Source organism: Anomalospiza imberbis, chromosome 28 (assembly GCF_031753505.1).
Source record: "Anomalospiza imberbis isolate Cuckoo-Finch-1a 21T00152 chromosome 28, ASM3175350v1, whole genome shotgun sequence".
Classification (NCBI taxonomy): Eukaryota; Metazoa; Chordata; class Aves; order Passeriformes; family Viduidae; genus Anomalospiza; species Anomalospiza imberbis.
In genome coordinates this window covers 221,234-241,357 of record NC_089708.1, presented here as the reverse complement: position 1 = coordinate 241,357, position 20,124 = coordinate 221,234, and the positions used below count along the sequence as shown (strand labels likewise).

General features: G+C 52.4%; 2 protein-coding genes across 4 annotated transcripts in view; both read right to left on the bottom strand.

Annotated features, from left to right (window-relative positions):
- ZMAT4 (zinc finger matrin-type 4) overlaps nucleotides 1-2,614 on the bottom strand; it is a 46,708-nt gene extending 44,094 nt beyond the window's left edge. Inside the window, exon 1 of one of the 3 annotated variants that reach the window (XM_068174680.1) lies at nucleotides 2,424-2,614. The gene's annotated coding sequence lies outside the window, so the exon portion shown is untranslated. The remainder of the gene's footprint in view (nucleotides 1-2,423) is intronic. The other 2 variants (XM_068174677.1, XM_068174679.1) reach the window with 2 other exon arrangements.
- The window catches only part of NKX6-3 (NK6 homeobox 3), a 322,554-nt gene that overhangs the window by 241,526 nt on the left and 60,904 nt on the right, over nucleotides 1-20,124 (bottom strand). The gene's annotated exons all lie outside the window — the stretch shown is intronic.

The window sequence follows — 20,124 nt, the reverse complement described above, 5'->3', positions numbered from 1 at the left end:
GCAGTGCAAGGACCAGCCCCAGGACCCACAGCCATTTCCAAGATGGTTTGATGAGTCTGCCTAATCGTGAAAGAACACCTTGCAATGGAAAAGGGTATGATTAGAGACTCACAGGTCTCAAAAATATGCCAACTTCTGGTCAAAAGTTGCTTCTTGCAAAGGAATAATTCTCAGCAAACACCCACTAGAGTTGTCTGCCCTTAACCACTGGCATGAGGGCTCTCTGTTGGAGGGCTTGGGGATCTTTCCTCCCTGCCAGCAGGGAGGCATTACAAATCCACCAGCAGACCAGACATCAGCATTACCAGGTAAATCCCCAGCAAAGGGGGAGAGGTGGCGCAGGAGCCATAAATCCCCAGAGAGGAAGCCAGCTGCTCGCTGTGAGCAAGGTGCTCAGTCAGCAAGGACCAACTGGCTGCACCAATTCCTCTGAAAACTGGAAGCAGCAAATAAAACAAATCCAGGCAAATATTAGCAAAACAATTCCTTACACAGACACTTTTCAAGTGGGGGCAGTCAGCAATGCTACCAATAGCTGGGAAGGCCTCTCAGGGTGCAGCACACCTGGAAGAGTGAAAGTCAGCAGCACTGCACCTCCTCTGTGCTGTCCAGGGCAGGAGAAGGCAGAAAAGCCCGAGGGAGGAAGGCTGCACGCAGAAGAAAAGTTAAGACTGAGCAACTCAGAGGCAAGGGAAATGACTTCTGAAACACCCCAGCTAGCCAGGCACATGCAGAACCATGAAACAATGTATGGACAAGGATCAATTATCTGGAGAGACTCAGAAGTGACTAAGAATGGTCAGATAAAATCAATTGTGAGGACTGGAAATCACCTCAAATTTTGAAACTGTCCCACCACAGGATGTGGCCCAACAGCAGGATGCTCCCCAGGAACAGGGATGCAGGAGGTGCTGGTACAGGGACACGTGCGTCAGGAGGTTTATAACCTACAGGTCTACACTATTGTGAGAGTAATAAAGGATTCCTAACCTCCTGCTTCTGATAAAATCACGGGGAAAGACCCATTTGTACTCTAGAAAGCTCCTGTGCTGCCTCTCCTTCCTGTCCCTTCCTACAGTAGATGAGTCACTGTCTAGAACCTTTAGCAAAACACCTCTTATTGTTTATCAGGTCCCTGCTACTCCCTGCCCCACAGCACAGTGCAGTGTCAGGCAATGCTCCAGGTCACGATCCCCTGCCTGTGGAATGACGAGGAACCCAAAGCTGGAGCCCCTCTGCCCAGCATCCCCATTTCTGAGCTGCTTCTGCCCAAGAGCATCTCCCTGCTCATCTCTCCCCTTCCGGGGCCGGTGGTTGTGTTTTGCAGAGGGACTGCACGTGCACCCGCAAGAGCAAACAGCACAGCCTCAGGCAGAAAATGCAAACTGATGGTTTTTAACTCAACGCTCTGCAAATCTTGTTCTTCACCAAATACCACACACTCAGGCCGCCTCAGCATCACAGGAGGTTAAAAGGACAGTCACACAAGCATGATTAGCGTCAGGAACTAGGGGGGCACTGCCCAAGTCCGGTGTCACTAACTGAGGTATACGAACTGCTAGCAATCCTGACAGCTCAGGGGTGGTTGCCAGAGACCCTTCCCACAGCCCGAACCAGGTGTAATTTCGCTCGCGCTGTGTCAGGGACAGCTCTGGCTGGGCTCTGGCCTCCGGACGCCCCCAGTGCAACACGTGGGGCCAGGCAGCCCCACGGCGCTCACGGACCGATCCCCTCCGCCGGCCGAGCGGCAGCTGCAGCTCCCAGCGCTGTCCCCAGGGACGGCGGCCCCAGCCCGCGGCTCAGCGGCCTCCCTGCCACCGCGCTTCTGGTCTCCAAGCCCTGCTGGCTTAGGAAGTTCTCCAAACTTCCCAAACAACGCAGAGAACAGGCTTGTTTTCCTGCATCTACAGACATCCACGCTCGTAGCCCAACAGCCCCGTGAGCTCCCGATCCTCGCCGGGCCATGGGGCCGCCCGTGCAGAGCTCATCCCGGCAGAGCACCTCGAGCTGCACCACGCACCAGCCCCGGGGCTGCTTCCCCAGAGTCCTGCACCCAGAGGCCTGGCTGCTGCCGCCCGCCACCTCACGGGTGGATGCAGCATTCCCTAAAAACTCCGCCGGCAAAACACCCCAGGGCTTGGCGCGGGTCTGGACCGCTCGCAGGGCGTGCGCCGGTCACCGCCGACCACCGCCGCGGGTGCGGGGTGGCACGGGGTCAAACCCGCATCCCGGCTCCATCCGCAACAGCGCTGGCATCGCCCGAACCGCCCGGCGGTCAGTCTCAGTCGGTACCGGACCGCCTCCCACCGCCCACACCGACACCGCTATTAACAGGCTCCGGTTCTTCCGCAAACTTTCCTCCAACTCCCATCAACAGATCCCGCAGCCAGCCCCGCGCGAGCCGGCGGGTCAGCGTCCGGTACCTTCGGGTCCGGCCGGTGCCTCCGGGGGCGATGGCCAGCGACTCCAGGGCCGGTGCCTCGGGCGCGGCGGGGCCGCTCCAGCCGGGCGCCGGCGCCGCTGCCCCGGTGTCCGGGGCCGCCGCAGCCGCAGCTCCCGCTGCCGCCGCTCCGCCGAGCCCAGGCCGAGTGCGGCGGGGGGCGGCGGGCGGGGCCGGGCCGGGGCCGCGGCTCCTCCCCGGCAGCGCCATTGGCTCCGCCGCGCTCCGCAGGGCCGCCCGCCCGCAGCCCCCGGCCCCGCGGCTCGGGGCGCGGCGGAGCCGTCCGGGCTGGCCGTCCCCCGCGGGACAGATCTGACACGGGCAGAGAGCGACAGGACGCGAGGAAACGTCTTTGAACGGAGAGAAGGGAGATTTGAATCAGAGGTGTGAAGAGATTCCCCCCTGTGAGGATGGGGAGGCCCTGGCACAGATTGCCCAGAGAACCTGTGGCTGCCCCTGGATCCCTGGAAGTGCTCAAGGGCAGCTTAGCTGGGACTTGGAACAATCTGGTCTAGTGGAAGGTGTCCCTACCCATGTCAGGGGGCTGGAACTGCATGATTTCTGCTATCCCTTCCAACCCAAGTCATTCTGTGAGTCTGTAGTTTTCCCCACTGTGAAAATAGAAGGATGTGCATGTCTGATTTGCAGGGGCTGTGAAGGGTATCACAGTCGCCAGGGAGAACATACTTCCAGACTCTTACTTCTGCAGATGACACACTCATTTTAATACCCTGGATTTATGGAGCGAGCATGCCTGGCACTGCAGGCGCCCACCACACACAGCACGCGGGGACAGTGGGAGGCAAGCTCCTGCACGGGCAGGAACGGCTTCCTCAGCGCAGCAGCTGGAGGAGAGCAAATGCCAAAGGGAACGGGATGGGTTCATTTCCAGTCAAAGGTTGGTCACGGCCCCAGGGGAGGCAGCAGGCACTGAACAAGTGCCCCAGGCCAGGGTCAGAGCAGAGGAACAAGGCAAGGACTAGAGCAAGGCAATAAACGGGGCAATGAGAAATTGAGGAGACACAGACCCCTGCAAACTACATGATGGGAAGACTACATGATGGGAGTCCCTAATACAGCATGAGACATACATGCCTGGGAGTCAGTGATGCAAAGTCAGGCTCAAACCAAGCTCTCTCCCCACTCTGAAATCCAGTAATGCCTGAATCTGGAAAGAAGATGGATTTCCCTTATCTTTGTGCATGTTATCCCCAGGCAAAGCCACTTCAGGATGCAGACTGACAGTCCTGGAAGCCCAGGCTGTAGGTGAGCACAGCCCATGCACCATCCCTCTGCCCACGCACACCTGCAGTGGCAATGCCATCTTGCTGCCCTCCTTTCTGCCTGCAGCAGAGAGGAGGGTGAGGACTAGCTGGTATCAGGGAGGCTTTCTGTCCCAGCTCTGCTGAATTGGCCGGTGCCTCATTTGGCAGCAGATGAAGTAAGAAGAGGGGGATGTGATGGAGCAGAGAGACATTGTACCTGAAGCCCTGTCCTTCCAGGTGTAAGGCTGTGCAAACAGCCACGACAAAGGCAGTTAATCTGGCTCTGCTACACCTCCCTCAGTCCCCATAATATCCCTCAGCAGGGATGAGGTTGTTGGGTCTCCACAGGGGAGGGGAGATGGCTTAAAGGCTTTGCAGCTAAAGGCAGTTGGTGGTCGCACCCCAGAGGATCTGTGGCATACTTGTCTTGCATGTCAAGATATGGAAAGGCTCCTTTGTGCCTTCACTTCCAAAGCCAGGTGAAACTAAGCTTGCATCACTCCCCTCCTGAACATTTGGCTAATCAGGGTGGTTACCTGCCTCCCCCTTTTCTCATCCAACTCCTCTGCTGTCCAGGTGTCAGCTTTGCCAGGGTCTGACAAAAATGCTACACCTTCAGCAATCGTGTTTCTGGGAAGCAGATGTGGCACACATCAGAGCCACAGCAGAATGAGCCTAGGGCCTGTGAGAGCTCTGCAGGTACCCACAGCTCAGCCAGGGCTGAGGGGCACTAACAGGGTGTTGTCGGGACCTCCAAGAGCTGAATCTGTGTAGTTTGTTTCTAATAAAAAAATACTTTGCAGACAGTCCTAAGGATTTTGTACATGCAATGCAGCAGGCTGAGCCATCCCACTGTCCTTTTGCTACCAGATACCTGGGGCCTCACCTCAGTGGTGAAATGGACTTTATCACACAAACATTAGAAAGAAAAGACTTCACCGGCAGACTTTCCATTTCCAGCTTAATCTGCTTGACAGCAGTTTTACAAACTATCTGAACTTCATGATCCTGCTTGGCTCTTTAGCTGTAAAAAAAATAAGTGTTAAGGAGCATTTAAGCCATGCAACTAAGCCTCCAAAATTGACACAAACTCTTTAGAGATGCCACCTGGAGTCTCAAGATACTTCAGTGCTAAAAAGGGCAGATCAGACAATATTTGCAATGATGCAGCTACTATTCAGGGAAGAGCTGGTTGTTAAATCCTTTCTTCACATCTTTTTGGGGATTGTGTAATTCCCAGGAGCATCCCATGCTCACTAGCAATAAATGGCAGCATAGGCACAAGAAATGTTGGAAATAATGTTGAAAACTCAGCTTTTGCTCCTTCCCAGAGCCCTGCAGGGCTCAGGAATATATTTCCTGGCCCTGAGCTGAGCTAACTTTGGAACAACGCAAAACACATCAAAACAAGGAGCTGTAAAGCAGCAGCTGTGATTGATTAATCACAGTAGTGAAGCTGAAGGGTTTGATCATTTTCATAAGCTCTTTAAAATCTTATTCTTCAAAGAAGGAGAGGTTACCACAGACATGGAACAAAGCAGATCACAAACCGGAGCTGATTCCTTCCTGGAAAGGCTCTGGACCTGCTGTGTGCCCAGCTCCTGTGTACATTCACAGCTCAGTGCCTGCACATCAGAGCCCACCAAAGGACACTGCAAAACCTGCCCAAGCACATCAGCACTAGGACAGGGAGCTGGTCACCTTGTTTGACAGAGGGGGACTGCTGCAAGGAGCTGCATCTTGCACTTAAAAAATCTACTTTCTACCTCATTCCAGTAAAACAACTGACATGTGGTGTGCCACATACTCCAGGAGACATCGTTCCAGGCCTTCCCCTGGAACAATCCAATGTCAGCTTGTGGATTCAGAGTGAATTCTGAGGAGACGAGAAATGATGCTACACTGAGCGATGCAGCAACATCTGGTGTTCCTGACAGCATTTTCTATTTCCCTTCCTCCCTTGGCCTGTACGGTGCTCTCCAGGTTCCATTTCCTGCACTCTCAGGCATAGGAAAATAAGAGGAGAGGAAACCATAGGCAAGGGCACAGTTACTTGCCCACTGTTTATCAGAGAGACACCCTTGCAGCAAACCCTGCCTTAACTGGCACCTTATTTACAAACAGAGCAGCCACTGGTGCAAGTGGCTGTAGGCAGATAAAAGCTACCTCCAGTTCTGTGCCACTCCTTTCCCAAATCCAGTTCCTGTTTCCATTAAGAGCAGAGGTGGCAGATGGATGCAGAGCACAAAGCAGCACTGGCGCTGGGCACAGCATCTCCTGGGTTTATCCGGAAGAAGGAGATAGAGGTTTGAGAAAACTTCACATCAGAGTTTCCAAAGCCCACGGCTGTGAGCACATGTGAGGCTGCCCAGGTGTGATACAGCGAGGAGCTCACCACCCTCGAGCCCAGAGCACTGCTGTCAGCAGTCCTTACTCGGCCTGGGCAGTCCCCGTGCCTTTGTACAGCCACCTTGCAGATCCTCTCCTGCGGCACGATGCACTGTGCACTTCTCCTTTCCTGACATTCAGCGGTGAAATCAGAGCAGGCAGCAGCAGGTTCTTTGCAAAACAAAGTTTTCTGAGCATGTTGGAAACCTGTGCCTCTTCACCGAGGTTTGTGGCTCCTGCTGCTTGAAACAACCTGAAGGAGTGGCTTGACCCTGGTTCCATCACATTGCTATATGCCCGTGGGATGTCTCTAGATAAGTTACTTTGATTTCTTCAGCTCATCCCCAGCTGCAGTTTTTAATCCTCGGGATAACAAAAGGCTGATCCGCGGCCACCTCCCAGGATCCCAGGCTCTGGCAAAGCATCCTTAGCTCTGTGCTAGAATTGCAGCACCCAGGGAGTTTGAACAAAGAGCCCCAGGCAGTCCCAGCCTGAAACACTGGGAACAATGCCATCATTCCCAGAGAGGGGAAGATGTTTGGAAATGCAATTTCCGAGGTCACCTTTTATGATCCAGGCATGCCACAGGCACACCACAGAGCCTGAGTGCTCCTTCTGACAGCCAAAGTCAGCGCTGGGACTCCCCACAATGCCAAAACAGCGGGTGCCACGTTTCCAACAGGTCCTCTCCCCCCTCCCCGTGTCCCACCGAGGGGAGCAGCTGCCCACCAGGCCTCTCTCAGAGGGATTTCAGTCTCGTTCCCGAGGAGAGCAAGGCTTGGTCCACTAATCTCAGAGGCTAAAATAATTTTATGCTTTCTTCGAGAAATCGTTCCAGCAAAGCCTGGAAGATGCAGCGAGCCCAGACAGAAACATATTTCCCTTGTGGTTATGCTGCTGCCTGACTGCCAGCACACAGACAGGCTATTTGTGCCTCACTAGGCAGAACCCAGTGAAGTGTTTAACTTGAAAACGGGAGCGTTTCTCTGAACAGTGACCCCAGCTGACCCCAGCACAGCTCCACAGCTCCCCCAGCACCTCAGCAGCACCCACTCCCGCAGCTGCCTGCAGCGCTCCACTTCCAGACAGGGGTTGCCCCTGCACCAGCTCCGCAGGCTCCTTGCGCGCTGTCCAGCATCCAGCAGTTCTCCACCACAGCCTCTTTGGCCGCTTCAGAAAGTTCCGAGATCCTCCCAACGCTCACCAAGGTGGGCACCAAGGTGAAGCCCAGGCACGGGGAGATGGCTGAACTCCTCAAGCGGAAATATTGACTCCTGTACAGGAAAAACATGGACTTTAGCCCAAGCTGAGCTGCGTCCTGGAAGCCTGTAAAGAGCAGCTTCCCTCGGCTGTGACGCACTGAGCATTGCCCATGCCCCAGTTCTTCCTCCTGCTCAGAGACCCGGGGACCAAACCTCTGCCCATGCTGCCAGCATCGGTCTGCAGGCAGAGAGCAGCATCACACCAAATGAACAGGTACAGCTGCTGCTGGAGTCCCCAGGTGGGAAGAGAGTTGAGTAAAGGGGCTCTTACCAGCCAAAGCATCTCAAAACCTCCCTGATGGCTGAGTCCAGGAGCGAGGAGCGGGAGGTGGGATGCAAGTGCAATCTGCCAGCCCTGAGCAGCAGTGCAGACGTGAAGGTGCGCTCCCAGTTTGCTCTACCTGCCCTCTGCTGCTGCAGCGCTGCCAGCACAGGAAATTGCCGTCGGGCAATCAGCCCGGTGTCCGCCAGGACAGCACTGGGAGATGCAGACCAGCTGGGAGGACAGGGCTCCCCCCAGGACCCCCAAGCCTGCGATGGTGACAGCCTGCAGGGGATGTCAAAAGGGATTCCCCATAGCTAGCCCAGAGGGTGACATCTCAGGTAGACTAGATAGTTTGCACTGTCTCCATAGGGTCAGAAAGGGAAGTTCCCTCCTGGAAAAAAAACACTACCCTCTTCCTTTGGGCTCCACAACACACAGGGCATCAAAAGCAATTTCCATACCCACCCTAGCCTCATGTGCAGGGCTTTCTACCTTGCTATAAATAGTTGAGCACTGCTGAGCAAGGATTAATGACTTTTCTAATTATACCACCATTAGTTGGTGACAGGGGAATGATACTGTGGAGATGTCTGAGCCCACTCACCCAGCACGGCTGGATTGGTCTTTGCAGAACATACCCATAGGTCACCTCATAATTTCAGAGAATATCAAGTCACAAGTGCAGGAAAAAAAAAAAAAAAACACCACCCACAAACAAACAAAAAAAGGGGTCTTTCTCAATATTAAATAAGAGATGTCTGGAAACCATAAGCGCTCCAAGTTCCTAAAAGGAATCACATCAGCCTTGGGTGGCATCTCACAGAGCTGCAATTTCCATGTAAACATTACCTGTGATTTGTAGCCTCTCAGAGCACCACTCTGAAGTGTACTGACCTGCCTCATATTGGCTTCCCGACTGACCCTTGATTTTAAATTGGATTGCCTTATTTACCAGGCAATTGATTGCTTTGTCCTACTGAAAAGGGGCATTTTTCACATAGCCTGCCCTGCCAGGATGCCTGCACCATCACTCTGTCACACATCATTCAGCCACTTGTGGCAGTCCCGCAGACCCAAGCTGGAAACCAGCTGTCCTTTGTCCAAACAGCTCTTTTCCATACGACTTGCTAATAATGCACTCAAGAATTTCTGTAGAAGGGCTCTTACTTCAGAAAATGCTAATGACAGGAAAGCACCTCTTGCATCGCCTAACTAGGTTTCAGCGCACCTTCTCTGGTTTCAGTTTTACCATTTACGACAGCATGAACAAGGTGCAGTTTTGGAGGAGAGTACAGTATTTCAGTGCCAAAATAATTTCTTTTTCTGAACAGTGGATGGATATGGCAATAAACATTTTCTCCTGAGGCTATGGCAGGTGCATCGTTTGCCTGGGAAAATTACTGGAAAACTTAACAGCCAAGGAGCAAGCACTTAGCTCAGCAATGCAGCACCGTGGGTTCCATCTGCAGGACCCCGGCAATGAGGCAGCTCCTCTCTGTTGCCCAGGCTCCAAGATCTGGATTTTCCATCCACTCCAGTACAGAGGCTAAGTCCCTCTCAGCAGACTCTACTGGGCTTCTGACTGAGATGTTCTTTGCAAGAGCCGTCAGGAGGGGAGGATCAAGCAGGTTCTTTTGCCCAGTCATTTGGAAACAATCAAAGTCGCTCCTTGCAGCAGACATCTGCCCGTGTGGGGTCCCATCCATGACAAAAACAATTCTATTAGTTCCACAAGGCAATACCTGCGTTCTGCAGAGCAGCTGAAAGGAACTGTCATGGGTCTCTGCCATGGTCACAGGAAGCAGTCCTTGGGGTGCCTGTGCCCAGCTCCTGCAGGGATTGCCCCCAGCACCCTCAGGGTGACCCAGCAGCCCAGGGTGACACCGGGACAGTGGGACACTGGCCCTGTTCTGTTCTGGATCCAAGCAGGTGCAGGGAGCCATCCCTGCCCCTCTCCCTGGGAAGCACAGCCCTGGCCCCCATCGCCATATGGCAGCTCCTGTCCTCTGGCTCCAGAGCGTCGCTTCCTTTCTGTTCCAGCCTTGTCAGAGTGCTCCAGAAACCACTGCTGCTATTTTTAGAGGGTTAACAAATACCTCTAGGAAAAAATAATCCACTGGTGACTCCCTTTCAGTCCAACATTCAGCAAACGGCCACAGCATCAGTACAGTAGCTGTAAAGATGAAACGAGACTGATGAACTCTACCTACCCTCACCCACCTGCCCACAGTGAAGGAACATGAGAAAACAGCCAACCTTCTCTTTGGTTGCCAAGGTTTCTCATTTTTATGTATAGTTACATATATTTATAGTGCCCCTTGCTATCAAAAATGAGCAAAGGGAACAGCAGATAAGACAGCCTAGCAGGATTGTTTCTCAACAGAATGTTTTTCACTTTTCCATGAGGCGTCAGCAGCTCTTTAAAGTCTTTTTATTACATTCTGCATTAGATGCAAAACCATATTTCAAAGACACTTTAACTTTGAAAAAGAAAAATGCAGATTCTGTACTGTGCCACCTGCAAATATGGAGGCATGACCCACATTAGAGGAACTTGGGAGGGAAGAAGGCAGAGAAGGAGAGAGGGAGGGAACTCTGTGGATGAGACCAGGCCATTTAAAACACTTCAAAAATAAAAACTCATGGGGAAATCACTGCCTTTCTAATTATAGCTTTTAGGGGAGCTACTCACCCTCTCCCTAGTGAGGCTGGGGAGGTCTCAGGCACCCCACAATCTGCATTTAAATCCATGCAGCAAAAATTAACCAGCTTGGACTTTCTGTTAAATAAAATCATGAAAGCTGTCATTATGTTTTGTTCTTTCTTAATTAGTTAGACCACAAATTACAAATCAAAAGTCTTCTCATCTCCACTCTATCTAGCACAGAGACTGTTATCATTTCCTGAATTTTCTGGGGATTGACTTTCACTTTTTTAAAGCATGAAATGCTTTACCAGCCACAAGCAACTAGTGAAAGGAATAAAGTAGCAGCTCCTATGTCCAGATTAGTTATGCCACAGAGAGGCACCGACCTCATTAGGCCAGACTGGGAACTCTGAGAGCTGTGCTCAATCCCAGAAACCAGTACAGGTGCAAAATTCAGCAGTGCTTTCTCACTGGCACGATTTGTATTACCTGGGCAGAGAAGACGCGAACCGCTGCTGCTGCTCTTTAGGCTTATTCTTTAAAAAATACAGCATTTAGGCCAAATGGATCTTGCCAAGATTCATTCCAGAGTGGCAATTTAAAATAATGAAATATATTATACAGATATTGTGTATGTATGCAGATAATATCTGAGTGCATAATAAATAACAAACCAATAAAGTTTGACAAGGACAGGGAGCTGAGGTGAGCCGGGGGGGAGGCAGCCCCGCACCCGGCCCCGCGCCGCCGTTCCCGGGACAAACGCGCCACCGCGCGGCTTTGGGGACAAACCCCGGGATCCAGCGGCGCTGCGGGGGACAGAGACCCCGGCCCGGGCCGCCCGCAGCGGAGCGGCCCGCAGCCCGGCAGCAGGAGGCACCACAACCCAAGGAAGGTGGCAACCGGGAGAATCCCGCTCCTCCTCGGAGCCGCCGCCTCCGGAGGCGGGAACGGGGAGGCTTCGCTCACCCCACCCTCCCCCCAGAAGCAGCTTCGGGAACATAAAAAGCCTCTGGCAGCAGTGCTGCGGCTTCATGACTGCCCGGAACGGCCCGCCCCACGATCTTGCAAGACATGGAATCACAGAAACAGCATCACAGAATCACTTGGGCTGGAAAAGACCATTACGACCAGCAAGTCCAAGCGTTACCCCAGCACTGCTGAGCTCACCACTGAACCCTGTCCATAGGCACAACAAATGACACACCAAGTTTCAGGCTCTGTGATCCATCTCCACAAAGCTCCCAGGGATTTGAGAGCCGGGATGCTGGGCAGGCTGTTGAGCAGCAATGTCCCAGCCCTAAAGGGATCCAATTCAAAAGCTGAGGTGTAATCACAGGCAAACCACATCTGACAGCTCATACACTTCCCTGCTGTTAGACAATTCCTCCTCCTCTACATGCCTTAAGCAGGGAAATGTATATTTTGGAGGGTCAAGTGTAAACCAGCAGGCTTGGGGCAGTCTACCTTGGGGCAGTACCAGCTGCATGCTGCCCCTTCCTCTGGAAGCTCACCCGCAGCCCAGCATCTACTCATGGCCAGCCAGCCCTCCACCAGGCTGGGAGAGGGATCTCTCCACCCCGGGATTGCTCCTGTTCCCAGCGTGCAGCTCCAGCAGCATTCACAGCTGGTTTTTCCCAGCACAGGTACTGCAGGAGGAGCTCCTCTTATTCATAAAGTAACGTGATCTGCAGGGAATTAACTTTGGACCCCATCCCAAAGCTGAAAGAAAGAGCAGATCAAATTCTGTGCCACTCTGGAAAACACAACAGTGCTTTTCTGAGAGTGAACCGAAGACATTTCAATATCTGCAGGCAAACAATGAATCTCTTTCATATTGTACAGGATTATGTCTGTCTTCCTATTAATTCAGTGATCTAATTGCAGACAATCTGGTTTCTATGCTGTAATCTGATATTCACACAAAAGTGATACAAGTATCTTGCCATTGAATCCTTTTTACTCTGAGGAAACAGTTCGGGTATTAAGAGATGCTTATCAAAGAGCAGGAGCTCAATGTTCCCAGCTGGAGCTAAGGTATCCTGCTTCAAGGAGAAGGACCTGGTTGGGGAAAAGTATGTGTGCCCAGCTGGATAAGCTGAGGATGCCCTTCTCCTTCCCAGAAGTATCAACCTGTACCGCGCAGATGCAGCAGGAGCCAAGTGACCAGTACAAGGGCACTTAGAAGGAGCCCCAGGGAAGACAGGATGACTAAAGACAACAGAAAAGGTGTAATCACAGAAAACAAGGAGCTTCAAGGATCAGATGTGGCTTGTGAAATATTGTATAGGGATTTTGGAAGTGACTCAAGTTCTCAGTTGGACCAAACTGTTTGCTCCTGGTAGATAACTGTATCACTTCCATCGAAGTGAACAGAAGGGCCGCTGAAGAAAAACAGGGTGGAAAAATGAAACTCTGTTTCAGTTCTCCTGAAATCAGAGCAACATTCTCCCACTGTACAGATTTCTCCATATCGAAGCTTTTCTAAGGCAGAAAGCCCTAGTTTCACAAGAAAGGGGAAGTGTTTGGGACACAAAGGTCAGCAGAAACAATGCAAAATGTCAGAGCCATAAACAGAGCAAGAGAGTCCCCGGCCCCACCGTGCTGGGACTCTCTCAGCCACAATGCAAAGAGAGAAACAATGGCTTGTGCCTTGCCAGCACAGCACAAATTCCAGACTGCCATCTGGGAATTCCAGACTGCCATTCCCTGTGCTGCCAACTGCCGAGCACGGAGCCAGGCTGATCCGCTGGGAGCACACAGCCCATGCAGGAGAAGGAGCCCCAGCACAGCTCCTGGCTGCGGGGGCCAAGGAGCTCTGCCTCTGGGCCCATCTGGGTCGTTATTTGGTCGTCTCCAGGCATGTGCTCCTGCAACTGCCCCAGGACAAACTGGGAATTCCTTAGCTAAAGCAAGGAGGGAGTGTTTTGCATTGGGATAGGATGTGGTGGACTGATCTCTGCCAGCCTTACCTCGGCAGACACCCCATCCAAGCACAGGTGGTTTCAAAGTCCTGGCTGAGCACAGAAATACCCTGAGACGTGCATGTTGTCTGGACAAACCACACTGGATTAGGTGCTGGCTCTATGCTGGATGGGAAGGAAACACTCAGCAAAAATAGAGCTGGCACAGCTCCTGCTTGTGTCAGAGATACAGAGCAGAGCCACCACTGAAGATTTAGAAGAGATGCTGTGCTGTGCTCCCAGACACAGGGCAGACCTGTCCCAAAAATCTCTGTATCTGGTGAACTTAACCAACTTAACTCACAGCATCTCTGCCCTGCTGTTGTGTGGGATGTGCCTGTCAGGGCCTGGTGAACTGCAGGAAGGCTGCAGGCATAAGTCCCAGCCATTACTCCTGTCCAGAAAAGCACACTCCCTCCTCCACCAGTCCTTCCTGCTGCCTGACCTGAGTTTGCCACCGGCTGAAAGTCAGTCTGTCATCCAGGCCTTGCAGGGTGGGGATTTCATGCCTCAGCCTAAAGATGATAAATAGGATGCCGTGCAGGACACGTTGGGTTTGGTTACTGGTGATGCACATTTCAGCTTTGTCAAGTCCCTGGAAGCCTGGTGTTCATATTTCAGTTGAGATTTATATGCAGGAGAACAATGCTGTGTTATAAGAGGGCTTTACTCTCCGAGCTATGCTAGTAATTCTCAGCAGCTTTTTCCTGAGCTCTTCTCTGGCTTCACACTTTGACTCATTGTCTGTTGTTGCACATCTGTCAGGCATAACAAGGAAAGCTGTGTACTCACCTCATCCATGCAAGTGTCTCTCTTGCACTGAAATGTCAGGGCTCTGCTCCTAACCCCCACAGTGCCATACACATGCATAGGAAGAGCTGGGACTCAGGTAGGGCAAGTAGACATCTCTTTGTTCTTTCCACAGTCCTTACTTAAAGGTAAAATCCCTTAAAAGGCATTAATGTGCTCACATGCCACAGCAGTACCTAAACCACAGCAACATGACTGCACAGTGCATCTACACCAACTTGCTCCCGTAGTTCCCTCAAATCTGGGACGGAACCACTGTGTTCACTGCAGTGCCAGTCCGAAGTCCTGGAGTCACTGCTCCAGCTCAGGAAGAGCCAATGGGATGTGTCTCATACTAAGCAGTTTTCAAGCAATGAGACACCATCATTGAGTGAAACCCCAGCAGAAGTTGCCAAGACCCACAACAAGAACCAAGCTGCTGCAAACCCAGCCAACACGGCTCTCCGAAGGGCACGGTCAGGGCCCCTTCTTCCAGCAGGAGCTTTGCCTTCAGACACTTCTAACAGGGAAATTCAAAGAAATCAGCAGCAGTTCTGCATCAGCCAGGCCCTTCTGCCAGCCGTGTCCCAGCTGCTCCCCACACCCCTTGCACTGGTGCCAGCCAAGTGCAGCCCTGGGGAGTGTACAGGGCCCCTGCACGGCGTCCCCTCATGGTGTTCCGCACCGTTTCCCCTCACTGTGTCCCCTCAAGGTGTCCCCTCACCGCGTCTCCAGCAGGGCTAAGCCCATGCTGCCTTTGTGAACAACGCACTGCTAGAGAGCATTTGGTTATTCCAGCACTGACTGTTTCACAGCAAGCAAAAGGGATCCAGGAAAATGTTTTTCTGTGAGTAAATGACTGCGAGAAGCTGTTGTAAACACTGCACTCGGAGTCCAAGAAACACAGAGCCAAATGTTACCTGTCACAACACATTGTCAGCCTTAGCCTGCCTGTTTGCCAAGAGCTGGCTGGGGCAGCAGGCACCTGGCTGCTGCTGTTTGGGCAACTCCACCACAGTAATGCTACAAAGGAGGAGAGAGCACAGCCCTCTGCTATTTGGAAAAAAAAAAAAAAACATGCAGACAAATCACAGAGCTTTTCTTAATGCTGACATGATACACAAATAAGAGGCTTAAATATAATTATAGGTTGTTTAATCAGTGAGAATAAAGAAATATGTAGTAATTGATGCCATATTTTATAAATATCCTAACTGTTTAAGAAACGGGAAATGTTTTCAAAAGAAATACTTTAGCATAATGATTATAAAGCTCTTTAATGTGAGAGAGCTGCTTTCTGAAGCCAGTTTTAGATTCAGGCTCATGAACATAAATAGAGTTAATTGCCCTTCTGTGTGAGCTGGATGTTAGCACATTCCAGCAGAGCATGCATTTTCCAAAGTGCCAATTCCAACACATTCCACCCTATGCAATTTTTGACTTTCTGTATAGCACAGAGAACAGGCACATGTAGGCAAGGGTAAAGTTAAGTGCTTGTAGCAGTGAGCCTTGGAGATGGATTGAGACATCAACTGCTGGACCAGATGTTAGCTGGGTATTCAAGTGCAAATGTATTTTTTTCTGAATTCACCCCATAAGGGAGAGCACATTGATGTGCAAATGGTGATGGGGGAGAAGGGATGCTGGTGGCTCCTTCCCTCTTCCTTCTCAAAAACTGCAGATGCACCTTGTGGCAGTGCAAAGGGATCATGCTCCTGATGAAAAGGGGAAATCCCTCTTCAGAGGCAGCTTCTCAGGCAGCCCACAGGTGCAGGATGCTGACACACTTAGGAGAGAACGCTCATGGAAAACTGCCAGTGTATGCTCTGTTCTTCCCTGGAGTGTCCCTCCTGCCCTGAGAGGGCAGCAGGACAGGTGCCATTGCATCAGCCACCCCTCAGTCTCCCCCTGCCTTCCCAGTTGTTCACTGAGCTCTCGGTCCCGCTGTGATCCCATTGAGGCCACAGGAACAGTGGTGAGGGATGTTCCTCCCCCAGGCCATGCACACTCTCAAGCACAAAACTCTATATCAAGTTATATATGAGAAATGCAAATGAAAATACAACACCACTCTACCCAAAGATCTCATAGAAACAAAACATCTACATCTCCAAGAGTAAACGCCACCTTGGATTTGGTCCTGTGGCATGAAAACAGGGACCACTTTGTACGTAATGCTAAAAATAACAAAACCATCCCCATGTGGACATGGCTTCGGGGCACAGAACCCTGTGCATTCCCAACTGCCAAATCACAGCGTGGAGCAACCCATGCCAATGACCCGTGTCAGGGGCTGCCTCAGAGCGCCTCATTCCCTGGGGTTTTGGGTTTCTGCCTTTAATGAGCTGGTGATGAGTGACCCTTGCCCAGCCCTTCTGTCACTCCTGGGCCTTCTGGGAGTCAGGAAGGACCATTTTAAATCAAATTTCATCCTAGGGATTTTCTGAGGCTGGGAGTAAAGCATTCTGTTGAGACAGCACAAGTCCTAGCTCCCTACTGCAGCCTTGTCACGTTATTCCAAGTGTCTGTCACTGCATCAGATGGCCACGTACAAGCATGAGTGGCACGTCTGCTGCCATTCCAAATTCCAGCCCCACCATCAGCCCAGGATCTAGCAAAGGTCATGTTTTCTTAGTGTACACAGGGCACTTTGTGACATCAGGCTGCTACCAAGAGCTCACCATCAATAACGCAGCCTTTTTGGGGAAGGGGGCCCACTGAGGGTAGCAGCCTACAGAAAGCCACGGTGCCGTAGCTGGGCAGCTACAGCCTGCCTCTGAAGGGCAGGTAACGTGCAGGACTGCACTGTAAATGCACATCCCAAATCTGTGCTGTGTAACGACACTGCAGCAGAGCTCAAATGCTGGGATGCAGCACGAGCTCCAGCTAGGTCAACTCTGTTCAGAGCCAGGCTCTTCTGGACCCTTGCAAGGGTCTGTGTTCTTGGTCATCAGCAGACCTACAGTTTGGGAAGGACAGCAGTGCATTTGACTCCAGCCTGAGCTAAGCACGGCCCCATCTATCAGCAGCTTGGCTTCTCATTCATATGATGGGCTTGATCTTGAAACCATCTGTTTTCCCTCAGCTTGCATCCAGCTTTCACTTGGACAGCAGGGCCCTTTTCAACTACAGCCCTGGGGCATGGGGGTGGGAAGGATGCTCTCTGTGGCCAGAAAAAAGGAATTTGGTTGGAGACACACACCAGTGACCCTTTTCTTGCAGGTAGAGGTAAGACTGGCAGAACTTGCTAGTGAGAACAGCCAGAGCAGTAGCCCTGGGACAGAGCTCAGGCGCTGCCATTGGGGCTGCTCGTGCAAGATCTGTGCAGTGGGGTAGAGCCCCATGCAGTTTGAAAATACTCAAGTGATCAGACCCTGCAGCACACTGAAAAAGTCATTTTTCCAGTGTAGGACTCCAAGACAGAAAAGTGCTCTCAGCAGTGTTAAGAAACCCTCAGCAGTCTGAGAGTCTGTGATGAGTAGTTTCATTCTGGCAATACTTTTTTAACCTCCAAAAGAAATGCGATCTGGAGTCTGTCACCAAGAGCCTCTGAGTGCACTGGTTGTGGCTTGGGGCTTTGTTTCTTTTCCAGGGAGCAGAACATACCTGTTCACTGAATGGGTTCTTCCCTTCTCTCTTCAGGATGCTTTTGCTTTATCTCAAAAGGCTGTTATTAACTGTCAGGTTGGTGTAAACATACATTTTGAAAAGTGCAAACAGACAGCAGTGCCTGTGTCCTGCACACGCAGCGCCTCCACAGCGATCACAGCCGTGATTCCTCTCGCATCCCCACAGCAGCTCCCGCATCTGTCTGGAGGGAAAAGCAGAGCTCCAGGCTGCACCTCTCCTGTGGGCTCACCTGGGAAACAAGTGGCCCCTGGGCCTGCAAATGGTGCCCAGCGACTTCTGCCTCCTGCCCGCTGCCCTGCAGTAGCCGAGCTGGGACAGAGGGGCGGAGCTGTGTGTGCCCTTCAGGCCTCCTCCCCGCTTCCTGCCCAGCTGACCAGCAAAAACAGCTCCAAAATCCACAGCAGTGGTCTGCAGAACCCTGTGCGCTTCTAGTGCTGCAGAAGGGGAAAAAAAGCATTTTCTGCAAGTGTTTCTCGTTCCCCTGGGCCAAACCTAAACCTGGCACAAGTCAAAGCAATGCCCAGAGGAGCTCATGAGAGCGAGCCTGCCATGCTGACACCCTGGGCAGTACCTCCTGTCCAACCCATTGGGGATACCATGGGGCACTCTGTCAGTCTCTCAGTAGCTCGTGGTGCCAAGTCTGCAGGAGCAGGTGAGGTACCACATAGTGAGGGTAATTAAAACCAACTGCCAAGGAAACGTCTGGAGACAGCAGCAAACTGTCAGGCTCAGGATAAGTACTGTCTCCTGCAGCATGCACACGAGATAGCTGTATCTCCGGGAGGGCCCTGCAGAGGTCATTTCCAAGGAATGGATATGGAGGAGATTCTTGTATTAACTCTTTCCTTGTCTTGACATTGCAGTTAAAATCCTAACAGTCGCTGTTGCTGCACCATTTAGGAGATCAGCTGCTAAACAATGCTGTGAGCCAAGTTCTCCCCTCACTCAAAGATTCCCGGGGATTACATCCACAGACATCCCTCCATATGCTGTAGGGCTCATCTCCACCCTCGAGGGACAATTGTGGATGCCTCATCATTGGAAGCGTTCCAGGTAAGGCCACACGGGATTATGAGCAACCTGATCTAGCGGCAGGTGTCCCTGGCCACACAGGTAGCTGGAACTGGATGGTCTTTAGGGCCCCTTTCAACCCAAACTGCTCTGGGATTCTGCTTCTCTTGGGAAGCCGCGGAGAGTTCGGATCGGGGGAGAGAGCCGGAGGCGGCTGCAGAACGGGAGCAAGACAGCCCCTGGGGGCGAGGGGCAGCGCGGGGCTCCGCGGGAGCCCTCGCTGCGCCCAGGCTCCGTCCCCGCCCCGCTCCCCTCCGCCACCGTGAGGTGGCACCCGCCGCCCGGACATCGCCCCCCGCTACCCCCAAAGGCCAAACTGCTGCTCCACAGTTCGCCGGTGCTGTCGGAGCCGAACCTTCGCTGCCGCCCCGACAGTCCCCAGGAGCTCCGAGCCTGACGCGCTGTCCCACGCGGAGCCCCCCCAGTGCCTTTGTTCATTGTTCCTCTGGTTACAGCCAGCGGGGAGCTGCGTGTTCTGGCTCCTGGATGTGCTCTTCAGGAGAGGAACCGCATAAAGCTCTGCTCTGCTGGAGTCTCCATTGGCACCCCAGCCCTTAAACTGAATCTCTCTCTACATCTTTGTCTTAACACAGAAATTCCATGCACGCACAGCCCAGGATCCCATCCTCCTGAAAGGAGGACCTGCCACCTGGCTGATTGTGCAGGGAGCATCCCAGCATCTGCAGGGACACTGTGGGTGGAAGAGCCATCAGAGGACACCATGACATGAGACTGGGCCTGACAGGAGCTATCCCCTCCTCATTCATTGCATCTAATAAGAACAAGCCTTGGTCAGCACAAATTCTTTCATGTTCAGTTACAACATCTATTTATAATACCAACAAAACCACAGGACATAACAGCCTCAGCAAGCTCAAAAGCTTCCAAGAGCTGGAGACAGAAGAGGGTTTCCATCAGCAGCAATTCCCCAGCAAAGGCAAGAGAGCTTTGTGGCTGAGACTGCAGGTGGAGGCAAAGGAGACCTGGCTCAGCCCCACCACCATGGTGGCCCCAGCTGCGCTGCACCGTGAGGACTGCACAGGGTATGGCCCTGACACAGGGTATGGCCCTGGCACAGGGACGTGGCTCTGGTGTCTGCAATCAGTGGCCATGCTGGCCAGGAGGGAGCCAGGGTACTGCACAGGCGAAACACAGCCCAATTCTGTCCTCACCAGGGCCTCCTTGGTCTGTTTCTACTGGATACTGCACCAACAGCTTTTCCCCTCCCCCACCACTTTTCTTCTTTACAAATCAAGTGGAAATAATTTTAAAGTATCTCATTCTCCCTGAAGCCAGAGTTCCCTGACTGATGCCTGGGTTAGAAGCAGCTCCTGTAACTGCCAGACCCCGTGGGGCACCCAAATCTCTTCAAGAGTCCTACCAAAACCAGGACACATAAAAGCC